Below are 9026 nucleotides of genomic sequence, written 5' to 3'. Positions count from 1 at the left end.
TGCTTCCGTAATTACTGCTGCTGCTGCTGTTCCTACTATTGCTGCTGCTGCTGAGAAACTTGTCGTTGTACTCCATCTGTCCTGCACGGTGTTACCACAGCCTCATGTGGGAACTAATGGGACGACCCACTTCAGCCCGCGATACAGAGATCAACGGGCGCCTGAGCCCCGGTCACTAACAGGCAAGAAGCCTCACGACTCTTTATGCTGGACTCAGCGAGCTTGTCGTGAAACAGGCCCAGGCATCAACCCCATTCACGGTTGTCACTAGATTTAACCTGGAAGCTGTATTGTACCGATGGCAGGGGGGGCAATCACACGATCGCTCGAGCACCTACGAGTTACGAACTCGTTCCCGGCACGGCTCGTCCCCCGGCCATGAATAATTCAGCGCCACGGAGCGAGCTAATGAGTCGCCTTCTGGTCGTAATTCGCAATTATTCCCACCTTCATCTCCACGACACTCTGGCCAGACGTGGAGGATGCCGCCTCTTATTTTAATCCTCCCTCACCTGATTTGGAGGGAAGGGTGGAAAGGGAGGGTGGAGAGGGAGAGAGGGAGGACAGAGAGAGAGAAAGAGAGAGAGAGAGAGAGAGAGAGAGAGAGAGAGAGAGAGAGAGAGAGAGAGAGAGAGAGAGAGAGAGAGAGAGAGAGAGAGAGAGAGAGAAGGGTGGAGAGGGAGGGAGGGTGGAGGTGGAGAGAGAGAGAGAGAGAGAGAGAGAGAGAGAGAGAGAGAGAGAGAGAGAGAGAGAGAGAGAGAGAGAGAGAGAGAGAGAGAGAGAGAGAGAGAGAGAGAGGGAGAGAAGTCAGGGTAAGTTATGGAGAGGGAGAGGGGACAGGGAGAGTTATAGAAGGAGGGTGAGGAAGTTATATGAAGGGAGAGTTATTGGAAGGGAAAAAAAAGTGCAAGAACTAATGGATACTCATAAAATAGGGGAGAGAACGCATGGAAGGCAGAGACGTTAAATGGGGAAAGTGGAATAGGAATTAAAGAAGATCGAGGAGGAGTGAATGAAAGGAGAGGAAAGAAGAAGAAAACGAGGACTAGACGGCAAAAAATAATAAAGCTTAAAGCTTACGTTTAAACCAAAATCAACACAAATTAAACGTCTGCAATATTGCACACCTAAGAAGGAGATCGAGAGCGGGCAGATCAGATCCAATATTATCATGGCCAACGCTTATAGGATAGGATAGGATAGGCTAGGCTAGATTTGGAGCGAAAAGAACAGTTACCCATGACACTAGAACAGCACTTTTTATGACTGGAAATCGACGGATAAAGGGGAAACTGCGGCATTTAGAGTGATTAATAAATCCCAAACACAATAGCACCCAGGTAAAAGAGCAGTGGTTCATGTTTTTAAGCAACAAAGGTTCAGCTCGACATTCAGCTCATACTCCTAAACTGAAACTATTTACACTATGTGGTCCATAGAATGTGTTAATTGAACCACCAGGAAGGAGATCCATATGACTTTTATATTACTGAATTTGGACAAATCGGAAAATTCCTAATGTTACTACTAAAACATAACCTACCCATCCTAGGCCTAATTCACGTTATCTGAGGCATTATATAGTCCATATATGTGCTATACTAACCCTAAGGATATTTAGGTTTTGTTTTAAGCCTTATAATTTTTTCCGGACTCTATAAAAAAACTAGTACAAAAGTGGCTTACTGGGGCTCCACTGCTACATATTGGTACGGTCGACTACATAGTCATAAAAAGTACTGTCATTTCAGGAGGCTGGATTGTCCTTAGAGAGAGAGAAATGCCCCGTGTTATACTGGGTACAACACCGGTATGCCCCGTGTTATACTGGGTACAACACTGGTATGCCCCGTGTTATACTGGGTACAACACTGGTATGCCCCGTGTTATACTGGGTACAACACCGGTATGCCCCGTGTTATACCGGGTACAACACCGGTACACTTCCACACCAACGTAGACTGAAGGTAGATTGCGTGGCCAGATATGACTACCACAGGGACAGACTGACAGACATAAGCACAGTGGATATAAACATCCAAATTATGCCAGAACTCGTAATAACAGATTTCAATTAGTTAAACATGGATTTGAAAAGGATTCAAGCATTGTTTTCCCTAAGAGTCGTGGCCTGAACAACCTGTCACTGAGGCACATAATTGAATGAACTTAATGGCCCTTCAGTTATTTTTCCTTATCTTTAGGCAAAAGATAAGGAAAACTTTTTACTTTTGACAAGTTGCAAAGCTACACGAGTGAAAACTTGGCGTTAACAAGGGGTCGCTCCGCAGAGGTCAGTAGGCCTATTATAGTAATCCCTCTGTCCTGCAGAGGTCAGTATAGGCCTACTGTAATGTTCCTATCTCGCTTAGTCTTATAGACCTACTACAACATATAGTTCTTCCTCTTAGGCTCGCACAGCATCAAATAAAGCAATTAAGTAAAAATAAAAACGGTTTTAGGGCTTAACACAGAAACTCCCCGTGCATGCCATTAGATTGGGCTGTTTACATGGGGAACCAATCCATTACCAACCTGAATTTGAGGATGGAAGCCAATGGTGATATATGGAGATGAATGAACACCGTGGCTCCGGTTACAGACCATCTGGACCACCAGTCCAGTTGTTGTTAAAGATGTAGCTACTCAGGACGAAGTGTCCATGTAGCACGGGCTATGGTGAGCCCGTTAGTCCAATTGGTCTAGTGGTTTAATGTACTAGTCTGAGGACAGGTAGCCGGCCATGGCTCGGGGGTGTTGGTGCGTCCCCTCCCGCACTCACTCTCACAGAGATCACTGGTTCGTGTCCCTGTGAGGGGAGCGCTACAAAGCAGAAACTGTATTTTCCCCTCACGGATAAAATGCTAGGCTGGCGGAATGTTGTGTCCCCTGACCCAAGCCCTCGTAACACACACACACACACACACACACACACACACACACACACACACACACACACACACACACACACACACAGTGGGGGAAGTGCGTTAAACGAGCGGATTGTGAAATTCCATTCACAATTTATATAGTTATGATCAATAAGTCAATGATGACAACCATTGCATCAGGCAACTGGCGGATAGAAAGGCAGGATCCAACAGCTGAAGCCCGATACTACGCCAGGAATTATGAGATGTAAGTTAGATTCTGACTATGTTGTGCCTCTTCTTAACTCCTATTCACTAAGTTTGCCTTTAAAGACCCACTCCATTAGCCCATTTCAATAACACTTATCCAATCAACCAAATAATACCAATCGTGTATGTCACCCATTCATTTGCAATCTCTTTAGTAACGTTACACCTTCAATCCCTCCAACTCAATACCAGTCCTTAGTGACTAACCTTTCATGACTGTCACTGCAACTCATCTCAACTTACAGCTAGCCCATTCAATCTTCCCTTCTCGGTTTAGAATTGGTTTAAGTTTCTTCAACCACGGTAGGGCTGGTAAGGCCACCATGGTAGGGCTGGTAGGGCCACCATGGTAGTGCTGGTAAGGCTAGGCATGGTAAGGTCACCATGGTAGGCCTGGTAAGGTCACCATGGTAGTACTGGTAAGGTCACCATGGTAGGCCTGGTAAGGTCACCATGGTAAGGTCACCATGGTAGTACTGGTAAGGTCACCATGGTAGGCCTGGTAAGGTCACCATGGTAAGGCCACCATGGTAGGGCTGGTAGGGCCACCATGGTAGGCCTGGTAAGGTCACCATGGTAGGCCTGGTAAGGTCACCATGGTAAGGTCACCATGGTAGGCCTGGTAAGGTCACCATAGTAGTACTGGTAAGGTCACCATGGTAGGCCTGGTAAGGTCACCATGGTAGTACTGGTAAGGTCACCATGGTAGGCCTGGTAAGGTCACCATGGTAGTACTGGTAAGGTCACCATGGTAGGCCTGGTAAGGTCACCATGGTAGTACTGGTAAGGTCACCATGGTAGGCCTGGTAAGGTCACCATGGTAGTACTGGTAAGGTCACCATGGTAGGCCTGGTAAGGCTAGGCATGGTAAGGTCACCATGGTAGGCCTGGTAAGGTCACCATGGTAGGCCTGGTAAGGTCACCCCTCTAGTTTACCGACCAACCAGCAATGTAATTATCAGGAGAAAGCACAAAGCCAGTACGACTGTATAGCACTTGGAAGGAATACGAAGAGAAGGATCTAAGATAGGAAATAATGTATATAACGGAAATTAACCACATGGGCCGTCGAGGATCGAACGCCGACCAGCAAAAAGCGAGGCAGTCGCTATATACCGTGAGGCTGGGATAAAACTCTTAGTGAATATATCTTCACATTTCATCATCGGTTCCCCCTAGAATATCTAAAGATCTCTATCCAAATTATTTTAACTCATTATATACTTTCCCTTATGTTTATAGATTCATAATACATTTAGTTAATTCTACTGATATTTTTTTGACATATTAAACCAACGCTGATTTGTCTCCACTAAATACAGAGTAAAAAACTTAGCCTAATACGGTTTATTTATTCGTCCCGTTTTTGTAACACTTTTATAAAAATCCGCGCGGGATCCCTGGCGTGCATTAGGTCACCCGCGGGACTGTAATATGGTGTGTGTGTGTGTGTGTGTGTGTGTGTGTGTGTGTGTGTGTGTGTGTGTACTCACCTAGTTGTGTTTGCGGGGGTTGAGCTCTGGCTCTTTGGTCCCGCCTCTCAACCGTCAATCAACAGGTGTACAGATTCCTGAGCCTATCGGGCTCTGTCATATCTACACTTGAAACTGTGTATGGAGTCAGCCTCCACCACATCACTTCCTAATGCATTCCATTTGTCAACCACTCTGTGTGTGTGTGTGTGTGTGTGTGTGTGTGTGTGTGTGTGTGTGTGTGTGTGTGTGTGTGTGTGTGTGTGTGTGTGTGTGTGTGCGTGCGTGCGTGCGTGCGTGCGTCCCAGCGGCACAACAGATTTTAACGTTTTCATCAAAATTTGTAAAAAAACCTTTCTGATCATCCGAACCACTTGGGACTGTAAAGGGAACATTATGTAATTCTCCTCAACATGGACGTATAGCAGTCCTCTTAACACATATATACATTAAGTACATGTATATATATCCAATGTATATACAACCGTGAAGCTGGATACACCTACAAGTCAACATCCCTTCTGCCTTTGCTGTTCCTTTCCTAGTCCATATTAAAGTGCGTCCATGCTAGGCTTTGTGTTTTCTCTCCATTGTACGTTCAGGGACTAGGCTTGCCGGGCTCACAAACACACAGATCACTTTATGTCATTGTATCTGTCTGCCACCTTTTAGCGTGGCGTAATCTGAAGTGAATTATATTATCCTCGTGAAGTGATACAAGGGACAGGAAAATTACCATTAGGGATTTAACAACGCAGAAGTTAAATATACATTGGTTATGATGAGCCCACTGTATAGCCGCTCATCCACCGCCACACTCCAGCAGCAGCAGCACCACAGCACTACCACAGCACCACCAGCACCACCACCACCACCACCACCACCACAGCACCACCACCACCCCAACACCATCATACCACCACCACACCAGCACCACCACCACACCACCACAGCACCACCACAACCCTGCAGCTCACACATTAGAGCGAGGGATTGTCTTGGTCCACAGAGTGAGTCGCGGGTGACAGGTAACAGTTAGTCTAATTAGAACGGTCATGGAGCAAAATGAGAAGAAAAACCCAAGACCTGAATGCAGTCGCTGACAGCTGGCAAGGTGCGCGCGAGGGAGAGAGAAGGAGAGTAAGAGAGAGAGAGAGAGAGAGAGAGAGAGAGAGAGAGAGAGAGAGAGAGAGAGAGAGAGAGAGAGAGAGAGAGAGAGAGAGAGAGAGAGAGAGAGAGAGGAGAGTGAGAGAAAGGAGGAGAGAAGGAGAGCAAGAGAGCATACAGAAAACATTTAGTGCAGACGTGAATCAGTTTTGGCGCGCTAACAGACACAACGAACCTATGTGTTTCTATGTATTTCAAGGCGGGAACCCCACCACAAGCTGCGTTCTAAGCTGAACAAAGATATCAAATATATTTTTGGTGCCATTGAAATATTCGCCGATATCTCCGCTGCCAATTTGTTGTACTACTTAGCTTCTATACACGGCTTCATTTTAGTCTGGGCTCGTAGTTCCTCCATTTCTCCTTGCTCTCTCTACCAACACTCTCCTCATTGACTTCCATCAACAGCAATATATCCGCTAGTTTTGCTGACTCTGCTAAGTAACCGCTAGTTTCGCTGACTCTGCTAAGTACCCGCTAGTTTTGCTGACTCTGCTAAGTACCCGCTAGTTTTGCTGACTCTACTAAGTACCCGCTAGTTTCGCTGACTCTCCTAAGTACCCGCTAGTTTTGCTGACTCGGCTAAGTACCCACTAGTTTTGCTGACTCTGCTAAGTACCCGCTAGTTTCGCCGTCTCTGCTAAGTACCCGCTAGTTTTGCTGACTCTACTAAGTACCCACTAGTTTTGCTGACTCTACTAAGTACCCACTAGTTTTGCTGACTCTACTAAGTACCCACTAGTTTTGCTGACTCTACTAAGTACCCACTAGTTTTGCTGACTCTACTAAGTACCCACTAGTTTTGCTGACTCTACTAAGTACCCACTAGTTTTGCTGACTCGGCTAAGTACCCACTAGTTTTGCTGACTCGGCTAAGTACCCACTAGTTTTGCTGACTCTACTAAGTACCCACTAGTTTTGCTGACTCTACTAAGTACCCGCTAGTTTTGCTGACTCTACTAAGTACCCACTAGTTTTGCTGACTCTACTAAGTACCCGCTAGTTTTGCTGACTCTACTAAGTAGCCACTAGTTTTGCTGACTCTGCTAAGTACCAGCAAATTTCGCTGACTCTGCTAAGTAGCCACTAGTTTTGCTGACTCTGCTAAGTACCAGCAAATTTAGCTGACTCTGCTAAGTACCCGCTAGTTTCGCTGGACTACAAGAATAAATCTTAATTAGTCATGCACGTATCTAGGGAAACAAAATGGAAGTCAAGCTAACTAGACTGAAACGCTAAATAGACTGAAGTAGGCTCCGTCCCAGCCAGATATAAAACGAAAATGGAAACCGATTCCCGTGGGATCACACAGCTCTGTGCAGCACATCAGATATGGGCAAGAGTAAGCAAAACCAATCGGCCACAAAATGGCAATCACAAACAAATGACCAATAACTGGAAGGCGGGTTCGGGAACTTGGACGGTAGAGCGACGGTCTCGCTTCATGCGGGACGGCGTTCAATTCCCGACTGTCCAATCCGACCGTTTTTCTTCCCCCCTTTCCATCGCAAATCCTTATCCTGATCCCTTCCAAGCCCCTCCGAAACTAATGATACAGGGGATATTCAGACTGGGAGGGTCGCGAACCCCCCTTTGCGGGTTTTTAACTATTATAATAGGGTCGTTTACCCCCGCCTCCCCCCCCAAAAAAAAATCGCATCAGGATGCGACCTAAAAACTGTTGACTAACTCCCCGGGTACCTATTTGCTGTTAGGTGAACAGAGGCATTAGATGATAGGAAACTTGCTTAACTATATTTCTGTCCCGCCAGGGATCCGAACCCAGGACCTCCGATTTGGAGTCGTGAATGAAGCCAGCTGTTATGACCCTTGACCTCTGGGTATGGTTCCTCTGCTTTTGCAGTTGTAAAATAGATATATATGCGACCTTGACGACTAAAATTGTCTAGGAATAAAATAAGTCAACCGCTTAATACGCAAAGCAATATCCTTTAAGGGTAACAAAGGAACATACAGACAAATAAATGAAATACAGGTAGCTAAGAATCACTAGAATTATTCTAGTAAGATACATATAATGAAGTAAATATCTCCTATGAGCACATATCACTTGATTAAATCTTACAGGGATAGATGAGTATGCAAATAATGGTCTAACAAGAGAATTAGCTATGTTAAATGAGCAAAAAACAGGCCCCAAAGACTTATCTCATTTATGGGGGGGTAGAAATAGCCTAAGCTACTCTATCCCTTTGAGATGTATTATTTTTTCTTGTCTCAATAAACTTATTTGAACTTATCTCATATCTACAGATCCTCTCCAGTCAGCTCCACCCACGCGACTAACTGGTAGAAGCCTTCCTCGGTGGCGTCTACACATTACCAACTAAGGAACACATGACAGCTATAGATACTCTGCTGTCTGAGAGTAATCCTTATGAGCATATTTGTAAACACACTAATATATATATTTAACACTAATAAGATGTACTTAAAATGAATGTACATACAAGAAAACAATAGTTATAGGGGTGAATCAGTGACGCAATGTTGGGTACACTGCGCACATCATTGGAACATCATTCATATATGGTCATCCCTCCCATTAGACGCCATGGTCATCCCTCCCATTAGACGCCATGGTCATCCCTCCCATTAGACGCCATGGTCATCCCTCCCATTAGACGCCATGGTCATCCCTCCCATTAGACGCCATGGTCATCCCTCCCATTAGACGCCATGGTCATCCCTCCCATTAGACGCCATGGTCATCCCTCCCATTAGACGCCATGGTCATCCCTCCCATTAGACGCCATGGTCATCCCTCCCATTAGACGCCATGGTCATCCCTCCCATTAGACGCCATGGTCATCCCTCCCATTAGACGCCATGGTCATCCCTCCCATTAGACGCCATGGTCATCCCTCCCATTAGACGCCATGGTCATCCCTCCCATTAGACGCCATGGTCATCCCTCCCATTAGACGCCATGGTCATCCCTCCCATTAGACGCCATGGTCATCCCTCCCATTAGACGCCATGGTCATCCCTCCCATTAGACGCCATGGTCATCCCTCCCATTAGACGCCATGGTCATCCCTCCCATTAGACGCCATGGTCATCCCTCCCATTAGACGCCATGGTCATCCCTCCCATTAGACGCCATGGTCATCCCTCCCATTAGACGCCATGGTCTTCCCCTTTCAGGAATAAACATGCAATGATAACAAAGAAATATATCCTTCAAGCACACTACAGCATGCTACAGTTAACTCAAACAAATATA

This window comes from Procambarus clarkii, chromosome 82, assembly GCF_040958095.1.
Source record: "Procambarus clarkii isolate CNS0578487 chromosome 82, FALCON_Pclarkii_2.0, whole genome shotgun sequence".
NCBI lineage: Eukaryota > Metazoa > Arthropoda > Malacostraca > Decapoda > Cambaridae > Procambarus > Procambarus clarkii.
The sequence above is the reverse complement of the archived record's forward strand: the minus strand, read 5'-3'. Positions refer to the sequence as shown.